At 40.9% G+C, this 27,006-nt stretch overlaps 1 protein-coding gene across 6 annotated transcripts in view; it reads right to left on the bottom strand.

Annotated features, from left to right (window-relative positions):
* The window catches only part of WIPF1 (WAS/WASL interacting protein family member 1), a 141,372-nt gene that overhangs the window by 92,835 nt on the left and 21,531 nt on the right, over window positions 1-27,006 (bottom strand). Inside the window, exon 1 of one of the 6 annotated variants that reach the window (XM_030916002.1) lies at window positions 3,518-3,606. The exons of 3 other annotated variants lie outside the window; for them this stretch is intronic. The gene's annotated coding sequence lies outside the window, so the exon portion shown is untranslated. Of the gene's footprint in view, window positions 1-3,517; window positions 3,607-27,006 lie in introns of those variants that run through there. 2 more of the 6 variants (XM_010358458.2, XM_030916003.1) reach the window with 2 other exon arrangements.

Here is a 27,006-nt window from a genome sequence, read left to right as displayed (position 1 = left end):
ACAATGATGATCTTGTAATATGAGGTATCTTCAAGTTTGTGTTTTGGGAGGGAGAGCGGTATAAGAAGACACAATTGCTGGATAATTCTCAGAAGCCAAACATAGAATTACCTATGATCCAGCAATTCCACTTCTGGGGACATACCAATGGAACTGAATGCAGGATCTCAAAGAGATATGTGCAAACCCGTGTTCACAGCAGCACTAGTCACAACAGCGAAAAAGGAGAAGCAGCCCAACTGTCCACTGATGAATGACGGGATAAAAAAATTTGATATATACATACAAATATGTTTGGCCTTAAAAAGGAAGGAATGTTTGACATGTGCTAACAACATGGACTAGACCTTAAGGACATTACGCTAAGTGAAATAAAGCAGAAACAGAAAGACAAATACTGTATAATTCTACTTATATGAGGTACCTAGAGAAGTCAAATTCATAAACACAGAAAGTAGAATGGTGGCTACCAAGAGCTGGAGGAAAGGGAATGGAGAATTGTTGTTTAACGGGTGTAAGTTTCAGTTTTGCAAAATAAAGAGTTCTGGAGATTGGTTGCACAATGTGAATATACTTAATGCTACTGAACTGTACGCTTAATGGTTAAGACGGTAAATTTTGTTATGTGTCCTTTATCACAATTAACCACCCCCCCAAAAAAAAACCCTATAGTTCTTAGTATTTCCCAATATGATAGTGATAACAATAATACCTTACAAATGCCCGGTAACTTCTTTCAGAGAAATCCAGAGAGCTGGGCCTCTAGATTTGTTCATGCCAACTCAAAACGATACCAAGGATGAGTTCAGTTGTAAAAGTTGCACTTAACAGAGTTTAACTTTCTTTTCCCCACTAGCATGAATGTTTGGTATATATCATCATTTATCCCTCTGAAACCAGGGTCACCCAGACATCTGTCTGTGGATGTCGACCCGCAGTGCCACTCTGGTATTATCTGGGATTCGGGGAGGAGAGGCCTACCTATGTTGAGGAAGAGAGATTTGTGAAGTCAGCCTCATTCATCTTCTACTTAGAGAGTTCAGGAATGTGTCCATACTGTTCCTCCCCACAAAATTCACGATTTTTTCTCCAGATTAAAGGTGACTTCATCTCTTTCCACTTTGACCTTTAAACTCAACTCAGTATTCAACTTGGCAGTCATTCCTATCTAAAAATTACACACAAGATTAATACTCCAGGTGCCCTCTACCACCCAACAGGATCTGTTACCTTCTGCCATCCTCGTTCTTTCAGAACCTGGGGATCAGAGGTTTTGTATAATGATGGTACTTTATAAACCATTTTTTGCATGTCAAACACAAAGGAACACAGTGCAGTGAAAGTGGAAAGATGGAGAAGGGGCTGAGAAATAAGGACCCGCAGAAGAAATACAAACAGCTTTTGGAAGGATGCACTTACAAAAATGACATCAGGCAGCTGGGTGCGATGGCTCACGCCTGTAATTCCAGCACTTTGGGAGGCCGAGGCGGGCGGATCACCTGAGGTCAGGAGTTCGAGACCAGCCTGACCAACACGGTGAAACTCCATCTCTACTAAAAATACAATACTAGCAATGTGTGGTGACGCATGCCTGTAATCCCAGCTGCTTGGGAGGTTGAGGCAGGAGAATCGCTTGAACTGGGGAGGCAGGGGTTGCAGTGAGCGGAGATGGTGCCATTGCACTCCAGCCTAGGCGACAAGAGCAAAACTCTGTCTCAAAAAAGAAAAAAAAAAAAAGACATCAGGCCCATCTGGAAAGTATTCTAACAAAATAAAAAGATAAAAAGTCCCTTTCCACTATGAGCAGCAGATTTGCAGAATGTAAGACTTCTGGAACAGCAAGGCTATATAGCCAACTAACAAAGCAAAACAAAACTGAAAGAAGAGTTCCTTTGAGGAATGTCTAGCCACTGCGAAGTTGTAAGCCTCTTCCTGGTGCTCAAGGGCAGTACCAGGTACAAGAGGCCTTCCTACTGCAGTTCCCATGTGCGCGTCTCCTACAAGCATTTGTGCAAAGTGCTCCAACCAGTGATAAATCTAATCTTCCCTCCATCCCCCGACACCCGTTGACAACGTGGGCTGGCTCTGTCAGAGCTAGCGCAGGGTTTCTGAAAACACTAGGGCTGATATGTCCAGCTTAGAATCTTCCCTTATTCTCTGTCAGCTTCCTCTCCATTTTCTTGCACAACTTGGTAGTAAAATATGAAAAAAAATGTGGCAATTGGAGGACAGAATCAACCATGATTTTTGTCTTTCATCGCTGTTCTAGTTACTTGGCATTACTGAAATATAAACAAGTGAGTCCAGGAGCCCCTCACTCCTTCATCGTTTGTCATACAGATACATTTTACAACACTTTGGGCTGGAATGAAGACATGAAACAGGAAGTTCCTGATCTTGCTGTCCTCTCCTCCTTATCCTCCCTGTCTCAGTTAACACATTAACACAGTCAAAGAAGCCGTCTAGTATGTTTCCCAAAAACACCCAGAAAGAGCTCAGCAGCCTCTCTGGCTAACCCGTCCTAGAGCTGCACAGCAGTCCAATAATGTAGGAACTTCCTTCTCTTAACTCGGATTTGAGACGTTTTCTTTTTCCACTTACAGGTCTGAAAGCAGCAGGCCACTGCGTAATTAAACGGTCCCTCACTGGCCTCAGGAGGAATAATCTTGGGCCCTTTCTGTTTCTGGACTGCTGCTTCCCAACCCTCTAGCCATTTTTCTGGCTCTTTTACAGACTCTTCTCTAGGAAGCACAAGGCTGAAGACATAAAGCTCTCGCAACCGTCACATCTCACGGCCTCTTCAGGGCCTGCTTAGCTTTTGCTCTGGGCTATGCCTGCTTCTTAAACTCTGGTGCCGGGCAAAGGATTTCCTCGTCTCATATTTAAGCTGTCCCTACTGCTGCTTCTCTACTCCTGTTTTGTGTTAGTAAAAGAAGGAAGGAAAGAAAAGGGGGAAGGAGGACAGTAGAAAAAATAAAAAAGGAAACAAGAATTTATAATGACATGAGATATTATATTAACATTAAATACAAGCCAAAAGATGAGTTTTATGAGATGAAAATTCCACAAAACAACAAACTTTTGCATATAACCTTGCAAGCACGTTTTTATGCACAGTATTTCTGTATTTTCTAACACCCTTTGAATGCCCCACACATATCTGCAAACACAGGCTGATGTGTCCCATTGCACATTTACACTAACAGGTAAAAATGACAAGAGTAGGCTGAATTCCACGAAATAAGTTATTTAAAGAACATCTGAAGTTTTGTTCTTTCAGAAGCAGAGAAGTTCTAAACACGGAAGCAAGAGATTCTGAGAATTTCATTTTCACCATAATGGCTCAATGTCTGTTCCTCTAACAATGTGCAGTTAACAGCTGTGCGCTGGCTCTTACATTCAAAGCCAAAAAGCAAGTTCTTCACATTAGAGAAATCATTAAAGACAGTTCAAGGAAAGAGAATTAGGTATTTTAGAGTGGCTATGAAAAGTTTTCCAGGGGGGGAAAAGCACTAACCTGTGTTGTTTTAATCTGCTGAAAACAACCAAGTTCTCAAGTTCCCCTTCTGTCTTCTAGCCAGTTTCCTGTAAATGTTGCATGTGACATTATACTTCCTCACTGCACCTTCTTTGACTCGCCTCCCTAACTGGTCAGAGGCATGTGATAAGATCAATTTGCTGCTTGCTTCACATGGGGGTAACCCTGTGTCTGCAGAAATGATTGTCTCCCCCAGCTTGTTTTGAGTGTTCCCAGGACACAGGTAAAGAGGAGATAAGCCAGGGGGAAGTCATGCCTGGACTCCAGGCACTCCTGACTCCAGAGGAAAGTGAAGGGGGAAGGGAGAGATAGTCTTGAGCCCCAGGGCTCAAGGGCTCTTGAGGCTGGAGTTGAGCAGCTGAGAAGGGGCAGAGCGCTCACAGAGGAGCCTGGGGCTTGGGTGCTCTGGTGTCATTAGGACAGCCCCTGGGAATGCCACCCTTGGGGCAGCTGAGGAAGGGCCCTTGATGGTGCCGCACCCAGGATGTCCCCACACTCCTCTCTGGAGGGCACCACCATCAAGGGAGCACACTCAGGCCTTGGTTCATATTTCTGGATCCTGCATCAACCATGGCTACACACCCTGAATTTCCTGGGACTTTCTCAAGTTCACATGTGGTCATGCTGTCAGACAGTGCGGCCCAACTGTTGGTTCAGAAAACAAAACCACTGTATTCTCAGCCTTCCAGGGCTAAATAACTGGGAGACATTTCCCTCTTGCTGACCTCCAAAATACACCAGCCTTTTGGTTTCCCTTGAAAGGGCTGGGCATCATCTTCCTCTGGAATGGAGCTGGGTTCCTGGCAGTGTGTGAGTCCTCGCCATGGGGGCTCTGATGTTGGCCTGACAAGAGTACCAGGAGAGTGCCAGCTGTGACCCTCTCTGCCCTGTACAGCTGGAGAGGCTGGAGGAGAGCTGGGGCAGGGACTAAGCAACAAGCCCAAGGGCACCATATCTAGCTTTCTTGTTCTGCTCACTGGTGCCTTCTGTTTCTTTTTGTGATTCCCCTAGCCATCAGGAGGGTCCAAACATACTGGAATTTGAGGATATAGGAAGTTGTGTGTGGCAGTCAAATGATCTCCTGGACCAAGGGGAATATTCCACAATTTGTAAGACTTGACTGCAAAAACCCCAAAGTTGTTTCTATTAAAGCTTTTTGGCTTTGAATGTAAGAGCCAGCACACAGCTGTTAACTGCACATTGTTAGAGGAACAGACATTGAGCCATTATGGTGAAAATGAAATATTCCATCTGGCTACCTTGGCATGATTGTTTTTTAAAAAATGTTTTTAAAGGGATCTTTTTTGTTTTTTAGAAAGGTAACTGTAGACATACTCCAAGTCTTGAAAATATTGCCCTATAATTCCCTGATGAAGTTTTCCATGGGAGAATACTGAGTAAGGAAACCAATCCTGGGACTCAGAACTGTGGACATCAGTAAAACCCTGAAGTCTCACCACATGATTGCACTTCTGGCTTTGAAAACACACATATCTTGTTTTTACCATTTTGACAGCTGATGGCTGGTTTTCTGATTGAATTGACATTTAGATTAGACAGTTGAGTCAAAATGGCTGTCTGAGCTATAGACATGGCATTAGCTTTAAAACAGGAATATTGGTAAAATTTTGCCATCTTGGAGTCAGAAATTGCAAGAACTTTGGAAAACCAAAATACTACATAGATGAAAAATGATGATGACTCAATTTGAATGTATTTAGAAGTCTCACATTCTGGGTTAAGCTGCCAGTTCCATTTTTCAACTAAGCAGCCACATATGTTCTGCTTAAGCCGTGTTCTGTGTGGAATTTTTAAAGGCCTTAATAAAATGCTTTATAATTTTCCATTAAAATCCCTAACCTGGCTTTCTGTCCATGTTTTTTTTTTTTTTTTCTGGTTAGGCATTTAAAAATTTTAATACACTTTATATTTCAGAACAGTTACAGATTTATAGAAAAACTGAGAAGACAGTACAGAGTTCCCATATATCCTATGCCCAGTCTCTCCTATTATTAACTTCTTAAATTTAGTATGATACATAAGTACCAATTAATAAACCAATAGTGATACATAATTATTAACTAAAGTCCACGGTTTATTCAGATGTCCTTAGTTCTTACTTACTGTTCTTTATCTGTTCCAGGATCCCATCCAGGACTCCACATTACATTTAGTCATCGTGTCTTCTTACGCTCCACTTTTCAGGCTTTCCTTGTTTTTGACAACCATTACAGTTTTGAGAAATACTGGTCTGGTATTTTGTAGAATGTGCCACAATTGGGATTTGTCTGGTGTTTTTCTCTTGATAAGACTGGGGTTATGGGTTATTTGGAGGAGGATCACACAGGTAAAGTGTCATTTTAGTCACATCGCATCAGGTGTATGTACTATCCACATGATTTAATACTGCTGGTGTTGGCCTTGATCACCTGGCTGAGGCAGTGCATGTTGGGTTTCTCCACTGTAAAGTTGCTCCCTGCTTCTCCCCACCTTTCCATATCATACTCTTTGGAAGAAAGTCCTTCAGGGTAGAGTGTCTATATAAATTATTTGGAATCCTTCTGCATGGAAGATTTGTCTCTTATACACATTTATTAATGTATTCAATCATTTATTTATATCAGTATGGCTGCACAGGTATTTATTTTATGCTTTGCATTTTAATTCAACAGTACTTTATTCTGTTGCTCAAATTGTTCCAGCTTTGGCCACTGGGAGCTCTTACCATTGGTTTCTGTGCTCCTTTGACATATTCCTATCAATATTTTTTTCTGTTTTGTTTTTAAGTACTTCCTCACTTTCCAGCACTACAAGATGCTCCAGGCTCACCGTGTATAGTACCTCCCTAACTGTTCATGATTTTGGTTTCTTTTTTTGTTTTGTTTTGACAAAAGAATACAAAAATAAACTGATGGGCCTGAGAAAACATGTGTCTTCAATTTTAATTAGTTCTGCTCATGCGTATTAATAAAAAATTTTGTTTAATTACTTTCATAAAATTAGTCCTACCTGGCCTCTACCAGCTGCAAAACACCGTAATACCAAGTGAGTGGAATTCTGCACTGGCTTAATCCTAAGATATATGGCTGTGCTGGTACTGTTTTTTTCCCTACATATTTTAACATTCCTGGAATCGAAGTGTGCATTTAATGTCATGTCTTTTTTTCCTCCTTACCTGTTATTAATTGATGTTACACCTTATAGGTGATGGTGTTCTGAGAATGGAGGAAACAGATCAGTCAATTACTTTTTGTTTGGACTAAGATATATAATATATTTTCACGGATTTTTTCCCCACTGAACAAATATTTTGACTAAAGTGATTTGATGTGTAGCATGTGCAGACATGAAAAAATTCCAAGGTACATTCTACTACAAACACATTCTAACTTTACCTCAAGCTACAAATTCTCATCAAGTCCTAAATATAGATAAAATACAGATATTGATATAAATTAAAACAGGGAGTCTATTTAATTTCATTTTTAAAATTGACATTGTAACTGTACATATTTATGGAGTATGATATGATATTTTGATACATATCTATATTGTATAATGATCCAATCAGGGTAGTTAGCATATCCACTAACTCATGCATTTATCATTTATTTATGATGAGAATATTCAAACACCTCTCTCCTGGCTATTTTATAAAATACAATATTTTACCATTAACCATAGTCTCCCTACTGTGCAAGAGTGCACCAGAATTCACTCCTCCTATCTAATTGTAACTTTGTACCTGTTGACCCCATCTTCCCCTCCCTCCCCAGTCTCTGGTAACCATCTGTTCTATTCTCTGCTTCTATGATATCAACCTTTTTTTTTTTTAAGATTCCATATATGGGTGAGAGCATGTGGTATTTGTCTTTCTGTGTCTGGCTTATTTCACTTAATATGATGTCTTCCAGGTTCATCCATGTTGTCACAAATGACAGGACTTTATTCATTTTTATGCCTGCATAGTATTCTATTGTGTATATATACCACGTTTTATTTGTTGGACATATCCAACTGCATGTATTAGAATAAAAACAGACACATAGACCAATGGAACAGAATAGAGCCCAGAAATAAATTCATGCACTTACACTCAACTGCCATTCAACAAAAGTGCCAAGAACACATACTGGGTAAGAGACACTCTCTTCAATAAATGGCGCTGGGAACATTGGATATCCATGTGCAGAAGGAAGAAGGAAGGTGTTAAATTCTTTTCTGGGTTTACTGACTCCTTTTGTGTTTACTCTATTACTTTTCCAAGATCTCATGAGTCCATTATCATGCCTGAGCAACCTAATATTGATGTTGAGGGGTTGCGAGATGGAGTTTCAGGATGGCTGATAAGGAGCAAATGTGCCGACTGGTCAACAGGCAGATCCAAAGCTCTCCTTGCTTCTGTTTTCCTACTGAGACAGACAAGTAAGTGCACAGTGGTAGGACTGGCCAGGAGTCCCCTCGCTATGGCCAGGATTTTCTCTCCAGCTAATGAACCACTGTTATTTTGGGAGCATGATGTTTTATAGTTTTTTTTTATTTTAAAGGACAGAGACTAATTCAACCATTTCCCACTGGCATATCTTACAAATGGTCACAGACAAAATGCCCAATCTTTTCATCCAGGTAGGCAGAACTTGGCTACTCTAAATACTATTTAGAACTGTCCCATTCCTTTATAAAGTGTACCAAAAACTGATAGTGCCTTAATCATCTCACCAGTACCCAGAAAGGACTGGAAGAGATGCTGCACTGACTTTTTTCAGCAACCATTTACCAAGCCTGTATCCCATGCTTTGACATTGAGCTAAGTGCTTTATATACATATTTTCATTTAACTCTCATTATAATCTTGTGAGGTAGGTACTGTGATCTCCACTTTACAGAGAGAGTAATCAAGCTTTATGTGGTTAACTAACCTCTCTGGGGTCTCTTGATAAGTCTGAAGCCAACATACAGGTTCAGTTCTATCTGTGCAGAGACTCAGAGCCGAACTGCTACTCTTTGCTATAGAGAGATTTACCATGCTATAGATAGAATACCAACTGCTATACTCATAAATGACCACTTTATTGAATACAGTCCTATTCTCTATTTTCTGCACATGCCTTTCACCTCAACCAAACCTAAGAGGCAAGGAGGGCAAGGATAGTGTCTAATACCCTGTTATCTCAGCTTTCCATTCTCACTGCAGCAGCTCTCCTGGGGACCCTGCATTCTTGCTTTACTGTCAACTCTAATTTTCTTCTGCTTTATCTTCATTATTTCCCTCCTTCACTTTTTATTTTTTTGAGATGGAGTCTTGCTCTGTCATCCAGGCTGGAGTGCAGTGGTGCCATCTCAGCTCACTGCAAGCTCTGCCTTCTAAGTGCACGCCATTCTCCTGCCTCAGTCTCCCCAGTAGCTGGGACTACAGGCATCTACTACCACGCCCGGCTAATTTTTTGTATTTTTAGTAGAGACGGGGTTTCACTGTGTTAGCCAGGATGTTCTCGATCTCCTGACCTCGTGATCTGCCCATCTCGGCCTCCCAAAGTACTGGGATTATAGGTGTGAGCCACCGCGCCCGGCCTTTTTGTTGTTGTTGTTGAGACTGGGTCTCCCTCTGTCACCCAGGCTGGAGTGCAGAGACATGATCATAGCTTGTTGAAACCTTGAACTCCTGCCCTCAGATAATCCTCCTACCTCAGCCTCCCAAAGCACTGGGATTATAGGTGTGAGCCACTGCACCTGGCACCTCCTCCACGTTTATTATTTCCTTCTTCTCACTTTGTTTTGCTTTATTTTATTTTACTAGCTTCTTAAGTCACAATCTTATTTTTTCCAGTCCTTTTAAATAAAAGCCTTAGCTTTAATTAAGTGTATTTTTAGTCCTATTCCACACATTTTGATGCATTATATTCTCATTGTTAATTTTTAAATAGTCCATAGTTTTAGTACTGGTTTTCTTGACCCAAGGATTATTTAGAAGGATCATATCTTAATTTCTAAGTGATTAGATGGAGGTGGGAGCAGTAACCATCTTGTGTTAATTTGCAAGGCTACTATACTACTATATGTGGCCAATACACGTCTATTTTTTATTAACTGAACATCTTCTTTGTAGTTGAGTATTTAATCAATTTTTGTAAATGCTCCATGGTCTTTTAAAAAAATTGTGTGGATGTCCTAGTTGTTGGGTTAAGTCAATAATGATAATGATGCTATTCAAACATTCTGTTCCTATTTATTTTGTCTACTTGATGAAATATTGAAAACATTTTGTTAGTCTCCCACTATCATGATGAAAAACTTCATTTGTATTTTAAATTTTTTTTATTTTATTTATATGTATTTTGTGTGTGTGACACAGAGTCTCACTCCATTACCTAAGGTGGAATGCAGTGGTGCAATCTCAGCTCACTGCAACCTCCGCCTCTGGGTTCAGGCGATTCTTGAGCCTCAGCCTCCCAAGTAGCTGGAATTACAGGCACGCAACACCAAGCCTGGCTAATTTTTGTATTTTTAGTAGAGTCTGGTTTTGCATGTTGGCTATGCTGGTCTCGAACTTCTGACCTCAAGTGATCCACCCACCTTGGCCTCCCAAAGTGCTGAGATTACAGGCGTGAGCCACCATGCCTGTCCTGTATTTTTATTTGTATTTTTAACAGATTTTTCAGTGCTAGGATACTCAGTGCATAAAGGTTCATTATTGTTAAATCCTCTTGTTGGATTTATATTTCTTATTCTATGTCTCATTTAGTATTTTTTTTTACATTCTATCCTACATTTATAAATATTAACATTACTGTCCTGATTTTTGTTTTGTTAGCATTCACTAATCTATCCCCTCTTTTCATCCTTTCTGTGTTATTTTGCTATACATATGGCTCCTAAAGACGGTATATAGCTACATTATCTTTTTAAACAATCTGAGAGTTACTGATTTTTATTAGAATTTAACCTAGTCACATTTATTTTTGTTTACCTTATTCCTCCAATTTTATCATGTGTTTGGTTATATTATTTTCTTTCTGTCTTTCCTCTCTTTTCTTGACTTTTTCTGACTGATCATGCTCTTAATTAGTATAGTACCCTCCACCCCAGCTGTGTATGTTTTATTATGTAATGGTTTAGAAATCCTACTTAATACTTTTTTCAAGAGATCAAATACATGTGATCTTTCTTCATAAACATCAGAGAACTACACAGTAGGACTCTATTAATAGGTAAAGTCATTCTGTTGTTTGGAGAAATGTAGTGGTAGGTTCATGTTAATAACAATAATTATATAGGGGAGTTTAATATTACATAGGCATCAGAAATCTTTCTAAAAGGGTATGCTGTCAGGTATCCATATATACTCCCCACCCCCTCCCTATATGGAGGACTAGCTACAGCTTTCACAAATAATGTGGGTAAGTGTGGGGTAGAGGCAGCAAGGAACCCACTGGCTGTGACGTAACCAAAAACATCCTGGGGACTGTTTCAGGAAATTTTGGACTCTGAGACATACAGGCAATCTGTGGATCTACAGAGGTATCTGTAGAAGAGAGGCTCTCCGGGTGGGTTTCCTACCACCTCATTTCCCGTCACTAAAAGCCATCATAACTAAGGAATCTGTTCTAGATTAGGTGATGTCACAAAAAATGTAAACATAATTGCTAAAGAGTTGAGGAACTCAATTGAGAAAATAATGTTGCTAGACCTGAGTTGCTAGACTCAGAATGACTAGAATTCTGAGTTTCCTAATGTCTAATTCAGAAGGCACAGTAATAAATGAGAATTCACAATCTTTTTTTCTCCTCTTTTAAAAAATGAAGTAGTTTTCAATTTTTAAAGCTTTGGTATCACTGGAAGGGCACGAGGGAAATAGGGAAATTCTGGCCATAAAATACAAGTATTGTTTGTGTGGTTTTTTATATGTGTATGTGTTTGAATGAAAGTTAACATTAAAATTCCTTACTTGATTTTTCATAGAGAAGCCTAGAGTAGAGAGGGGAAGGAATAGAGATAAAGGTATAGCAAGTAAGACCTGTCAATCACTCAATTTACTGAAATGAAATATTGGTTTGGACCACGAGAAAATGTGGTAAAATACCTTAAATGAGTGTTTCTGTTTAACAGTACATGTTTAAAGAAATCAATTTAGCCTAAAAAACCCTTTGAGTTAACTATTATATGTAATCATTATATTACAAATGGGGAGATTAAGGTTCCAAGAATCAAAGAGATTTGCTCAAATAAGTAAACAAGTGATATAATTGGAATTTGAACCCATTTCTGACTATAAGTCAAGTGTTATTTCCAGTACATACCATAACTGCCTTCTTGTTGTTCTATCTCTGAGAGAAATTTAAACCCATGCACACCACATGTGAGTTGTGCAGCAGGTAACTGTGGCAAGGCATGGTCTGTGCTTTACAATGTACGTCAAATGGTCCACCCAGACCCCAGGGCAATTGTTTCTAAAATGACCCTGGGGGATTTTTGGAGTATTATGTCATGCGAAGCCTCTCCTCATTAACAATCATGCAAAAAGCCAGCAAACGCTGTTTCTGACCCTTGGAACAGCTAAAGGAAGTTGAAAGGTCAAGAAAGTTCTCTTGCTGGTAGACTATACACTAGTACATTGTTGATACCATTGTGATGTGATTCTTTTAGGTCACAGTTTTCTCATCTATAACATGGAGATAACTTTAGTATTATTCAATGTGTATTCAATGTGAGTATTAAAAGTGATGCTGCAAAGAGTTTAGCCACTGCAGTGCATAAACAGTGGGTACTCTTGCTACTGTAGGTAGAAAATTTTATTCTCCGGAAATCTATATTAGAATTTTTCACAAGAAAGGCAACCAGAGTCCAGCAAATAACTTTTTTTCTTTCTTTCTTTCTTTTTTTTTTTTTTTGAAATGGAGTCTCATTCTGTCGCCCAGGCTGGAGTGCAATGGTGCTATCTCAGCTCATTGCAACCTCCATCTCCCAGGCTCAAGCAATCCTCCCACCTCAGCCTCCTGAGTAGCTGGGACCACAGGCGCCCACCACCGTACCCAGCTAATTTTTTGTATTTTTAGTAAAGACGGGGTTTTGCCATGTTGCCCAGGCGGGTCTTGAACTCCTGGGCTCAAGCAGTCTGCCCACCTCGGCCTCCCAAAGTGCTGAAACTACAGGCATGAGCCACCACACCGAGCCATGAACTTTATTTCTGAGGGTGTTTTGCATGCAGGAAATAAAAGGATATTCAGGAATCAAACGGAACAAAGCTGCAGATTATCCCAGAGAGGTACAGTCTAGTCAGAAAGCAGGATTGGAAATCCATTAAAGGTACTTTGAGCCTGGAGTACATACTTTCCTAAATTTGGTGAAGCACATACTTTCCTAAATTTGGAACAGTGAGAATATTTGTGTCTGATCAAAAATAAGGAGGAGGGAGTTATACCTGATTTAATGACGAGTTGATGGGTGCTGACGAGTTGATGGGTGCAGCACACCAACATGGCACAAGTATACATATGTAACAAACCTGCACTGTTATGCACATGTACCCTAGAACTTAAAGTATAATAAAAAAAAAAAAAATGAGGAGGAAAGCTGAGGCGGGAAGATTGCTTGAAACCAGGAGTTCAAGACTGGCCTGGGCAACATAGCAACATCTTGTCTCCAAAACATTTCTTTAATAAATTAGCCATACACAGTAGCACACACTTGTAGTCCTAGCTATCTGGGAGGCTGAGGCTGGACCCTTCAGGCCAGGAGTCCGAGGCTGCAGTGAGCTATGATTGCACCACTGCACTCCAGCCTGGGTGACAGAGTGAGACACTGTCTTTTTTTTTTTTTTTTTTTTGAGACTGAGTCTTGCTCTGTCACCTAGGCTGGAATACAATGGCGCGATCTTAGCTCATGGCAACCTCGGCCTCCCGTATCAAGTGATTCTCCTGCTTCAGCCTCCTGCGTAGCTGGGATTACAGGCGAGCACTACCACGCCCAGCTAATTTTTGTATTTTTAGTAGAGACGGGGTTTCACCATGTTGGTCAGACTGGTCTCGAACTCCTGACCTCATGATCCACCCGTCTTGGCCTCCCAAAGTGGACCCCATCTAAAAAAAAAACACAAAAAAAGGCAGGAAAACAGCATGTGAATTACATCTCCATAATTAAAAAAAAAAAAAATGAGGAAAGCCTCATGGCTAATGAGAAAATATGAGAGATAAAGAGAGGTTTCAGCAGAAGCCATGAGGGTAGGTAGAGGAAAAGGTGGCTACAAAGAATTTTGGAGAAACTGTTTATGTAGCATGTAGCATAAAGCATAAAAGCATAAAGCATAAAACCCCTAAGCCATGCCTTTTAGAAAAACCTAGACTAAAGAGATAGGTTATTCTTCAATACTTCTGGGATTGGGATATGTTTTATTTGAAAGAGACTCTAGGCAGAATCTGGACCAGGCAGAATCTGGACCATGTGGGGTCTCAGGATTCATTCAGGTTACAATTAGAGGGTGGGTTATATCCAGCTAAGCAACATCAAATCCAACCATGTGTTAAAGTCACATTTTTTTCTGGATTATGATTCGGATTTTGAAATGGTCACAGACAGGCTGACTTACATGATTCCGTGAAGGAAGCAGACTTACAAAACAGAAACATCTCTCGAGATTTTATTAATTAGTGACAGTCCTAATGAATGGGTAACATTATATGTTGTATAGCAACATCTATTATTTTCTTTGCCTTCAATCAACTTCTAGAAATAAGGTTGGTGCTCTGGGTGGTGCCTAAAGTAGAACAAGGGTGCTATTTACTAAATTACTATCACATACTTCTTAATGATATAAGCAAGGTAACATAATATCCACCAATTAACTTCCAAAGACAAATCTGCATACAGAAATGATGAGCCATCTCTGTGTCTTAATAACATAAGTGTGTTTACTGAAATATGTCTCCTGAACATTTTGTGTAAACTGCATTTTAACCTTTGGTGCACTGTGGAGCATTAATAACACTGACATAAGTGGAGGGAGAATAGGAGTTAATGGAATATTGCAGTGAGTTGATAATGGTTTTTAATAAACTACTTCTTTTATTATTGACAAATTAGCAACATGAACTGTAATATTCATCAAAGCATGCTGAGATTTCTAGTAACTAGGTTTTATAGGCATGAAACTCTCCCAAAGCAATAAAGAATATACAGGGGGAAAATAGGTTGTGACCAAGTCCAGTGTGCTATGGAATGTACAATTAGATGCAAGAATTTGGCTGTTAAAAAATGCATCTAGCCTGATTAAAAACAAGGATTTAGGGTTATAAAAACAAAAACAAACAAAGCAAAGCAAACCCTCCCCCCTTGTCATTAATGACAAACTGCCTTGGGCTATCCAAATTATTAAAAAAGAATTTGGTTAGGAATTCCCAACCAATGTCGAGATTACATTTCACATTTGTGCAGCTTGCATAACAGGCACATTTGACTTACATAAATCCAACTTTTAATGCTTGAGGGAGAAGGAGAAAGAAAGTAATTTAAACAGTGATGGCCATTTCCCCCACTACTCCTCACAGTGACTGTGCCCTAGAGTATCCTGAGACGACAGACATGAATCTGCAGGTTCTTCTTCAAGACTCTCAGTGTTGTCATCATCAGGCCATACTAGGGGTGATTCCAGCCTTTAAAAATACATGTGTTTCACATACTGAGTCCATAAATGGCAGCTAACTACTTCATCTGTCTATTGGGTATACACACGTATACATTTCCTGTGTTTTATTATGTTTGAGACAACTTTAAAACCTTTCTGGCTGGGGAGAGATTGCTCCTTCTGGGGCTAGTCAGCTCTCAGAAATAACAAGGGCTCAGGCAGGAAAATGTTTTTGACATGCAAACTCATCAATCCAGAGTCAGCTCTCCCCTATCTGGCCCATATACCCCAGGAGACAATATTCCTCTGCCTTGGTCATCCCAGGGCTAGGTGTTACCCCTACAGTTTAGCGCCTGCTGAAGTTATTCAAACTAGCCAACCTTAAACTGTTTTCATCCTGCCCTGCCTTGCCTTTCCCAAGGAAACCCCAATAAAAGCTCTGGCCTAAATGTTCCCCTTGTTCCCGTTTTTTGTCTCCTGACCACCCTGATGTCTTTCCCATGTGGCCCTATGTGATGTGCTGTGCCTTTATATACGTAGGACTCGTAAGTACAATAAAAGTTGTTTTCCTGAGCCTCTCCTGTGTCTTCTCCCAGGGCTACTCCTGACTGACCATCACAAAAAAGAATATAGAACTATCTGAAAGTCAACCAAGGAAATAGTAATCAAGAATAATTCTGTATAGATGTAATTTCTACTTTATGCATGACTGTAAACCTTAACTTCACTGAACTAGATGAAGTAAGACTTTATCTCCACATGGTTCCTCCAGTCCTGACAGTAACAGACCAGAACCTGTGCTGTTGCAGTGATCTTAAGGCTAAGTAAGTTCTAAATCACCCTTCTTTCTGAGTAGCCCTTCCAATGTGTCAGTTCTCCTTATGCCAAACTGAGGAAGTAAAGATGAGTATTTGGGGTTTTGTCAGCATTTATGGCAGTGAGCACCTCAGAAAGAGGTGTTCTGTCTCTTGGCCTTGGTTCGGGGGACCTCCTCCTTCTAGACCCTCCCAGGTAGAGCTGTGCTCCTTTACTCTACCACTGTGCCAGTATGGTCCACTAGACATCCTCCTCTACATGTCTGTCTCATTCTGGGTAGGGAAAATGGTCTGGCACCTTGCAGGTGTTTCCTGAAAGAATGAAAGATGACTGCCTCCCAGCAACTGAGAACAGAGGAATCCCTCATTCTCAAAATCTGCAGTTTAGTTCACCAGTTTTAAAAATGATCAGTTCACTCTGTGTACACACAACATGTAAAAGCTTCAAAATTTTAAAATGCTGATTCAGTCTAAATTAACCTGTTTGGTAATTTACAGTTATAAGGCAAACACTGGGATATGAAACCACCTTTGTTACTCCTCCTATAAGCTCCTGTATATGGAGTTGTTTCCTGGACCTTCTACTTTCACTGAATCTTAAGACCATCCTGACTGTTCCTCTCCATGATGATGGACTCTCTTTAGCTTTTCAGTTTTCTTTTTAGTTTAAACAGTACATCTCCGACAATATTTTAAACAGAAAAACAGGTATCTAAACAAGATAGAAAGTATTTGACAAACAGAAAGCACCCAATCTATATTTCTTCATCCCTATGCTAGGGACCCTTGCTCTGATTCAATGTGCACATGAGCTCTTTCAGAAGGCTGGGCAGTGAGGAATGCCCAGGCAGGTGCCTGCCATGAGAACCTGCATGTGATCACTGCATAGCTTGGATGAGACCAATACCATGGCAAACTTATGTCTACAGAGACAACCCTAAAGACTGGCATCACATGTGCTGTGGATTTGTCACCCCTAATCTAGGAACACAACTTTTGATTCACAGGGAATTGGCTTCCACATTGCTTGTTGGGCTTTTCAACCAGTGAATGGAAAGAATAAAAAGTTTTCTCCATGCAACTTCTCAGAAGAGATCTGCCCTGCGATCTGCAATGTCCTTACGTTCAAACTTCTAACTCAATCATCTGTCGAGACCGTTCAACTGATTCCAAGTGGAAGTACTAAGACTGTCATTTCAGGTCAGCTGCTTCTTAAGCACCAGCTACCTTAGACCCTAAGAGCCTCATCTTCCTGTATATGCTCAGACTACTTTGCAAATGCTCTTTGTAGCACAAACTACTAGCATTATCCATCAACCTAAAATACTTATTACCTTAAGTATTTACATGAATCAACACTATTATCTTTAAAAGAAAAAAAAAGTACTTTTTTATGCACGAATTCATCATTACTGAGAAAAGTTGTTTCTGCTTCAGAATGATAACACTGAGTTACCGCTACATGAAAAACAATAGTAACACACCTTTTCAAGCACGATATAAAATTGCAGCAGAGCTTGGTTTTGTTGCCTTTCACTCTGGGTCCCAGTTCAATAAATATCTGTTAACTGATTAGCGAACTCCCCAGTGTTTATCTTGTATGGGAAAAAACTAGCAGTAATATAGCACACTTTGATGCAACCAAGTGGTTCTCACAATCAAGATCGTACAAACACAATGATGTGTTATATGGTAACGACCCAAGCTATAAAGCCAAACAACTTCGTTGGATGAGTGCTCCAGTTATCTACTGCTGCATAACCAAATGACCCCAAAACTCAGCTAGATAAAACCACTACCATTTCATTATCCTCATGGACTCCTGGCTCAGGAATTCCGAAATGGCACAGTGGAGACTGCTATTTTCTGTTCCATAACATCTGTGGCCTTAGCTGGCATCACTTGATGAACTGGGGGCTAGAACACTGGGGCTGAATAATCCACTTCCAAGAAGGCTTCTTATGTATATGCCTGGTATAAGGCCAGGAAGGATAAAGGATAGACTCAACCAAGACTGTCATCCAGAGCATTTACATGAAGCCTTTATGGCATGTAGCTGAACTTCTTACGTGGTGGCTCAAGTCTCGAAATGCAAGTGTTTCCAATGAACGAGGCAGAAGTATGGCTTTTTATATCTTAGCCTTGGAAGTGACACAGGGTCATCTCTGCTGTACTCCATTGGTCAAAGTAGTCACAACCTCTCCCCCATCAGATTCAACAGGAAGGGCCACAGGCCCACCTCTCATTGTGAGGAGAGTCAACGTATTTACAATCATGTTTTAAAATACCTACAGTAAATCTTCAGCCTCTTGTTGTCTGGTGCACCAACATTTTGAACTTGAAATTTTTAATGATAAGCCTGTGTGCTTACAGAATATGAGCCATTAAGTGTCTGCGATTATATTTCTAGAAAATCAGCTTCTGAATTGTGGGAGGCCACAGTCCCAGGCAATATAATGCCTACATGGCCATTACGTAAATATTAATTTGGAATAACAACAAAGGATACAACTGGTGGAAAATCTGTTGTCTATCTTTGGCCAAACTTTAGTTTTTTCCTTTGGTGATTCTTCCCATCTCCATTAAGGCCATATAGCAATCAGATGCCTGAGGTTAAATTAAAGCATTTAAGGAGCTAGGAACCTTAGGCGGAAATAATTTAAATTTATAGAGCTAACCATTAGACTTGAGGTGGCAAACTCAAACTCCTACCACAACCAGGCTGGTAGAGGAGTAAGTGTGGCTGGGGTAAGTTAGTGGAAGTACTGGGGACTGAAGTTCACTGGAAACACATGCCTTTGCCTTAAGGTATGTAAATTCCATTAAAAACAAAAACAAAAACAAAAAACACTTCATTTTCCAAAACTGGCCTTTGAATCACAGCTTATGATCCTTAATTTAGATTAGGTGGTGGGTATTTCCTAGATTTATGGTTCTTTGCCCTGCTTCTATTGGTCTGTTTTCCACACCTCTATGAGAAAATAAAATTCAATATATAATTCTTCAGCTAATAACAAACATATAATGAGAATGTACTATGTCCAGGTGTTGAGCTAAGTATTTTATTTAATGATCAGTAGTCCTTTGGGGTGGGTATTACCGGGTCCATTTTAGAAATAAGGAAACTGGGCTTCAGGAAGGTTAAATTAACCTGAAAAAGGTCCTAAAGCTAGTAAGTGGCAGAGATTAGGTTCATACTGAGGTATGTTTGCCCCCAGCACCTATGCTGTTAACCACTCCATGTTAGAATACGGTGCTTTGGATGAATGTGGCTCCCCTAAGGCGAGTGGCCAACAAGCAGGGGGCCTATCTTTGCTGACACTTCTTTGGGTATAACCCACCCACCTACTCTAATTTTGGGATAGAAATGGAGTTTACCTGCGTCAGTGAATATACGGGGATAGTACCTTTTACCTAGGAATCCTGTCCTGGAAGTCTAAGATTGCATAAGAAACAGAGTTCAGACCGGGCGCGGTGGCTCACGCCTGTAATCCCAGCACTTTGGGAGGCTGAGGTGGGCGGATCACAAGGTCAAGAGATTGAGACCATCCTGGCCAACATGGTGAAACCCCCATCTCTACTAAAAATACTAAAAAAAAAAAAAAATTAGCCGAGTGTGGTGGCGTGTGCCTGTAGTCCCACCTATTCAGGAGGCTGAGGCAGAAGAATAGCGTGAACCCGGGAGGCGGAGCTTGCAGTGAGCCAAGATCGCGCTACTGTACTCCAGCCTGGGTGACAGAGCAAGACTACATCTCAAAAAAAATAAAAAAATAAAAAAGAAGAAAGAAAGAAAAAAAAAAAGAAACAGAGTTCACCGTACTTCTGACCCCTGACAAAGTTTCTCTGGATACCTGAAAGTTCAGGTCTCAGTCTTCTAGAAGATGGGCAGTGCTTTGCCACTGATCACCTGACATAAAACCATCCACCAGCAAGGTGCTACTCACATATTTATCGGAGAAAGCACAAGTCATGGACTGCGTGAGTCAGGCATTTCTGTACTCAACAACCTCTCCTGGTAGAGCACCACAGATTCTCCCCCTGGTAAATCTATTTTTAAAAAGCCCCTGTAAAAATCCTCCTCTGCTTCCCTGAAGAGAAAATTCAAATAGAGCTCTCATACATCAAACATATGACAGAGGCAGTTTTTAATCATTTAAATTATTTATCCTTTATTGTTTAATGCTTTATATCATTCCTCCATGCATAATTTATTGTACCATTTATGTTTATTAAAAATTGATAATGGAGACATGCTCTCTCTCCATTCTCTGAGGCTACAGATATTTCTTTGTCAAATCACTTGGGAATACACAACAAACTATTCTACTGAGTTTCTTCTTTATTCACTTTAACTGTTTGCATATCCCTTTCTTTTCTTAGGAGTCCTTTTCTTCCACAAAAAACTAGAGTTTATCTTTGTGTAATAACTGCTCAGTTTCTTTTTTATATAAGGGGAAAGCTTATCTGAAGGCCCCTTTTCTATTCATTAAAGCTTTCAGAAAAAAGCCTTATTTTACTTTTCTAATTTTTGAATGCAATTGTAAAAAGGAGGCACAAAATAACAAGATTCTAGAGTCTTCTGTGATACAGGCCATAGCTTGTGGAATCAACCCTTTCTCTTTGCCTTTTCTACTTTATTCCTTTTTTTCTTTTTCCTCCTCAGATGATTCATGCTTTCCTTGCCCTTATTATGTCTGCAGTCAGTTCTTAACTCTTTTCTGACTAGTTTGGTTTTTTCCCTTCTCTATCTCCCAATTGCACCCCAATTCCTCTCACCTTTGCACTTCTCAACCCTGTGTCTTGAACTGTTCTCTGCAACCCACCAACCCCAACCCTGAACTGTGCATTACCAGGGTCTCTAACCCACTGCCACAGACCTGGTCATCGTACTCTTTCTCTGCCAGAGAACAGGGGAGACGCAAAAAGGAGCAAAGTATGTGAGAGGCATGGAAGCTAAGCAGAGCTAAGAAGCACCTAAGGGGCTCACAACATGTTAGTCCTGAAAAAGGTTTGTGGCAGACCACTCAATTCAAAGGCATCTAACTTGGTATGCCCACGTTGGCTCTCCTCCATATTCCAGCCCATTTCCATGGGATCCAACCCTGTTCCACTTCCAGGGTTCCCTACTGCAGGATGAGCCCATCACTGGCTGCCCAAGCCAGAAATCTGAGGATCACCCTTGCCCCTTCCCTCGTATTCATCCCCATAATCCCCAACACTTGCAGATCTACTCCTCAGTATCTCTGGAATCCATGCCCTGAGATCCATACCATTGGCCATCCACCTCCCTCCCTTGCCTTACCTTCTGCAGCATTTTCCTTGGGGTCCCAGGCCCACCTCCCTCCATTCTCAGTCTGCTATAGCTAATATTATGACCACTTTGAGAGGTAGATCTGCTTAAAATCCTCTTCCCATCACGACTGGGATCAAGTTCAATGTTCTTGACATGGCTTACCCATCTCATAACATGTGATGAGGCCCCTGCTTAATTCTCATTAAGTCCCATGCCTTTTATTTTGCAAACCCTAGGTATGACAGCTCCTATCCCGACAGCTCTACTTTCTACATCTACTCTCTACCACTACAAAACTTCTTTCAGTTCCATGAAAGGGCCATGTTTTTCTTGTCTCTTGGCCTAGGAGCACGCTGTTCTTCTGCCAGCAACCTTCTTCAACCATCTCCACAGGATGACTCCTCTATCCTTCCATGAAAAGTCCAGGCCTGGGTTATGTACCCATCCCAAAGTGCACCCCAGACACCCAACAGTTCTTTCAGCCCAGACTCACCAAGCTGTGTGGTAATTTCCTGATCACTCAGTTGTGCTCCCCACAGACTATAAGCTCCATGAGGATCACCCTTGCACAGTTTGCTTTTTCACTACTATATGCTCAGTACCTGGCAAATATTAGTTGATTGAAGAATGACTATGTGGTAATCTGTTCCATTGGTGGCCTCCAATGAACCATGTCTTCTGGTATTTATATCTTTTGTGGTCTCCTCCATTAAATTTGGGCTTTACCCAGTAGAATGCTGCAGAAGTGACACCCTGTCACTTGTGCTTTTGTGATCCTAGCCACCAGTAAGAAGCCCTGTGACCTTGCTGGGACCCTGAAGAGACCACATGGAGCAGCCACTTGAAGGGCAAGGGGTCCTGACTCTACATGGAGAGAGAAGCCCAGCCATCCCTGTTTCCCAGCTGAGGCCTGACCAGATAACTTGCCACAAGACTGACCACAGGCAACAACAGCAGAAGAGCTGCCCAGCTGAGCCCATCTAAGATTGCAGAATTTCAAGCAAGTAAAATGACTAAGGTTGTAAGCCACTAAAATTCTAGGGTGGTTCTTACATAGCAATATGTAACTGTGATAAACTAACTAAATGAAGAAAAGGGAATAAAGAATTACTTCACAGAATAAGTTTCATGCAAAGACATATCAACGTCTCTCAAAAACATTTCTAAGAAATAGCAGAGTCAAGAAAATAGTAGCAGAACTAAAAGGAAATAGAGGAACTCATACCACCAGCTTCCATTTACATTACATCACATTTTTTCTCTGTCATTTTCTTTGGTTTTAAGATATTCTCCAATGAAAAGATATTCCTACTCTTTTGTGAAAAAGAGATTCTAGGTTTGACATTAAAGTTAAGAAGTCCAACCAAGGAGGGGATGTGAACATTAACACACAAATGGAAACTGCTTAGAATCCCATGGCCAACCTATCCCTGCTATTCCATTTCCTCTTACTTGCCAGCAGAGCAGATCTACAGCTGTGGATGAGGGTGCAGAGGCTGCTGTACTCGGGGGAACTGGAAAACTATGGAGACTCCTGGCTTAACTGGGCACCAAATGTTCAGTTCAGTGTGAAAAATCCATCCGCATCCAAAGATCAGAATGACTAATTTTTATACAGACAGTTAATGACTTGTCAGTGAACTACTAAAAATAAAACAGACAGCTGCTCAGTGCCTTTAACCCAGGCATCCAATCAGTTACACTATATAGATATTCACATACACCCCCTAGAGACAGCTGATACACACTGTTACATAATCCAGAATATTTTCTGGCTAGACTATTATTTTGAATCCTAAATATTAGCTATCAACATTAGCATGCACATCTCAGAATGAGGAGAAAGACTGCTAGATTTATACTGGCTTGATGGAATCTTGGATTGCTACTTCTAATAACTGCTTTTCTTCCGGAAAGAAAAAAATCATTATGTAAGAACTATGGCCTAAGCGAAGTATCTGTCTTTTGTAAAAAACCATAAAACAAAATGCCAAGAATATTTTCTAACATATTATACTGGACTAGTGCTTTGAAATTTCTGAATGATGTTTAGTAGGTAAAATTATCAATGTATTTTTAGAATAGTATGCCTCTTAAAACTACTTCCAATTAATAAATTTTATGTAATGGATATTTAAAGTAAAGAAGTGAATTCAGGAACAAGCCAGCAGTTTGAATGCTGCATGCTTGGGAAGGGAAAAATCAATTCCCAGGGTTTTCAAAGCTCCAGACACTAATTGAGGGAAAAGGGGCCTACAGCATAAATGTCGATGTCCTGTCCACTAGTGAAACTGAATATGAACTCCTTTCAAACATGGCTGAGAATAAAAGCTAGACTTAAAAAATCAGAAGGCCGAGGGGAGTGGATCAAAGTGTAATCCTAGCACTTTGGGAGGCCAAGGCGGGTGGATCACCTGAGGTCGGGAGTTTGACACCAGCCTGACCAACATGGTGAAACCCCATCTCTACTAAAAAAAATAAAAAATACAAAAAAATACAAAATTAGCCCAGCGTGGTGGCGTATGCCTGTAATCCCAGCTACTCTGGAGGCTGGGGCAGGAGAACTGCTTGAACCTTGGAGGTGGAGGTTGCAGTGAGCCAAGATTTTACCATTGCACTACAGCCTGGGGAGCAAGAGAGAAACTCTGTCTCAAACAAAAAAAAAAAAAAAAAAAAAAGAGAGAGAGAGAGAGAAATATTTCCTATTCTTTATTTCTCCCTAGATAAGAGTGCTCTTTGAACAGATGCCCCCTCGGATGTTCCCTGGGACCCAGAAACCCTAGAGAATGAAAAACTTATTCTTTAACTTTTCTTCTTCTGTGGAGTAACTTCTGGTGGAGGAATTAGGCTGTGGGAGAGGATAGGATGCACAGGCAGGGAAAATGAGCCAAGCACCCAATTCTCACCTCCTAGGAGAGAGAAGAAGCTGGCAAAGGAGCAGTGGGTTTTTGCAACAGAAGGAACCTGAGAGATTATCACTGACACCCCAATAACCTCATACACACACAAAAAAAGAGAGCTATGCTTTGTCGATAGTACAGATGAACACTTATTCTCCTTATACGCCAGCCACTAGGCTGAGCCCTTTCGCATAATTTTATTTAGTAGATATTTAATTGGGTGAGTAGATGAATGATAAAAGTGAGCAAGTAACGTCTAGAGAAGACACAAGCCCATTACTGATAGAGGTGGGTCTGGGATTCAGCAGGGCAAGGTGAGAAACAGGATGGAGAGGGTCATGGCTGAGCCTTAGTGAGAAGGGAAACAAGGTTCCTAGCAAAGACTGAGTTCATGCCACTGCCCCAAGTCCTGTGATGATTTGCCCATGTGACTTGGAATCATGTTGAAGTTAATTAAATGCAACAAGCTCACGTAGAATGAAATTGTGCAGAATCCCATGAGCATCCCATTTCCTTGAAATGGGTAAAACAGTGTGAGGCAGCTTAGAAAAGGAGCAGGGTTGTTCAAACCATGTTCTATAGCAGGATGGTCTGAAGGAGCCCCCCACAGAAGGCAGGTACACCCCACAGCATCCAGCAAAGCCCTGTTTCTGTTTGAAAAAAAATGAGTTCTACACTTACAAAAAAACACACACAAAATGAAAACTGTGGGAATAGTAGAAAGATGACTGATAAGGATCCTGCAGACATGAATGTGAATTGCAGTCCCACCACCACCTAGCAGATGTCCTCGGACAAGTCATTTCAGCCCTTGAGTCTCGGTTTCAATATCTGGAAAATGGAGATACTACTACTATACACAGCCATTCTGAGGATCTAATGAGATAAATTATGTAAAACACTGAAATTATTTGCAGATTCAGGTTTTAGGAAATATAAAATGTAAATCTTTTAATAAAGATATTCTTCAGTAAGTCAACAGGTAGTTTCTCTTTTTCATAGATGAGGTCTTGATATGTTGCTAAAGCTGATCTTGAATTCCTGGTCTCAAGTAATCCTCCTGCCTCAGCCTCCTGAGTGTGAGCAGCAAGGACTACAGACATGAGCCACCACACTCAGCTCTCAACAGCTACTTTCAACGAAGGCCTAGTTTTCTGTTTCCTGTTCGTGTATTAACAAAATCCATGGGTTTTTGGATTATTAAGCATTATTTAAGGAAATAATGCTTAGGAAAAGCATTATTTAAAGAATACAGTGCATGGACAATTTCATCGACACTCCAAAAGCAAGCTAGATGGTGGGATTCAGGTGGGACTCTAAAAATCTACCTCTAGGGTTTAGCGAGTAATGGTATATGAGTGCTCAACTCATAGGAAACAGATCAAAAACTCCAAGTTCCATGTTGGTGGCTTCCAGATGAGGACACAGACCACTGCTTGTGTAGGGAAGGCTGACAGAGGATCAGAGTTTCAGGACTGGAAAGGGACTCCAGATTATCAACACTACTTTGCTGATGAGGAAACTGAGAACTTGGGATGGGAGGTGACTCATCCAGGATCACATCTGTGATTGTAGAACTCAGTCGTTCATTGAGCACCTTTCCACTGCACTAAGGCTGACTAAAAGCAGACAGACTCCTAAAACCTAACGATCTCCCATCCACAACGTATCTGCGTATAGTAAGCTCAACTTTCCCATATTCCACTTGAACACATCTTCAGAAGGCATTCCAAGCAGTGCCTTTCCACTGTGGCCTGGGGGTAGGGTCAAGTACATCCTGGTTTGCCCAGGACAGTCCTCATTTATGCTTGTTGCTCCAGTGTAATTATTAATAGTGCACCCTTGCCACTCACAAGTACCTGGATGTGGATGGTAATTTATAAAGTACTCTTTGTGCTTTTCTGGGAGAAACAGAGAGATCCAGGGTAGAACTGCTCCCTGAGAGCTTGGCAAGGTGGTTTGGAACCAGGAGAGATGTGATAACTGTCTTCAAATATTTACAGGTCTACCCTATGTTAGTAAAATTAGGCCATTCTGTGGCCTAACAGGATTAAAACACAGACTACCACGTGGAAACCACAGGGGGCGGAATTCTTCTTCACTATAAAGAAGTGTATTCTAAACAGTCTACAGGGCCAGACTGCCTGGGTCCAAACCCTGGTCCTGCCATTTACTAGCTCCGTGACCCTAAGCAGGTTGCCTAAACTTTTTGTCCTTCAGTTTCTCCATCTGTAAAACAATAATAATAATAAAAGGCAGCAAGATACATAGTAGGTGCTCTATAAATATTTGCTGCTACTATTATTACTGACTGTTATTTGGCAGGTAGTCAATCTCCAGGACGGAGATTTTCACATGTGCACCAGCACAGGAGAGCTGGGTTCACCCTAGGGTCGGGGGAATGGGGAGCACTGGCTCAGCTGATGCTGGAGACACCAGCCTAATGGAGAATGTGTTATGTCTGGGGGGAAACAGTTCCACCCTGTCTGCTCACTGCTTGAGGCACAGTGTGTCAGCAGGGAGGGTCTGATGTTCCTGGTGAGGGCAGCAGGCTGGCTGAGCAATCAGAAAAAGGAATCTAGTTCATGACTGTCCGGGATGGGACAGGAAAGCCATTCCCACTGCACTGATGGCAGTACAGTGGTTGATGTAAGTGTATGAGGATGGACTGGATCAGACCATCTGACTTGAATCTTGGCTCAACCACGTTCTAGCTATGGACTGGAGTTGCTTACTCACTCTGTGCCTAAATTTCCTCCACTCTAAAAGAAGGTTACCAGCAGTCACACTGTCACAGCATTGTCAAGAGGACTGAGTGCAATACACATAAAGCCTGGGACAGA

This window comes from Rhinopithecus roxellana, chromosome 14 (genome assembly GCF_007565055.1).
Source record: "Rhinopithecus roxellana isolate Shanxi Qingling chromosome 14, ASM756505v1, whole genome shotgun sequence".
NCBI lineage: Eukaryota > Metazoa > Chordata > Mammalia > Primates > Cercopithecidae > Rhinopithecus > Rhinopithecus roxellana.
This window is presented reverse-complemented; position numbering and strand designations above follow the sequence as displayed.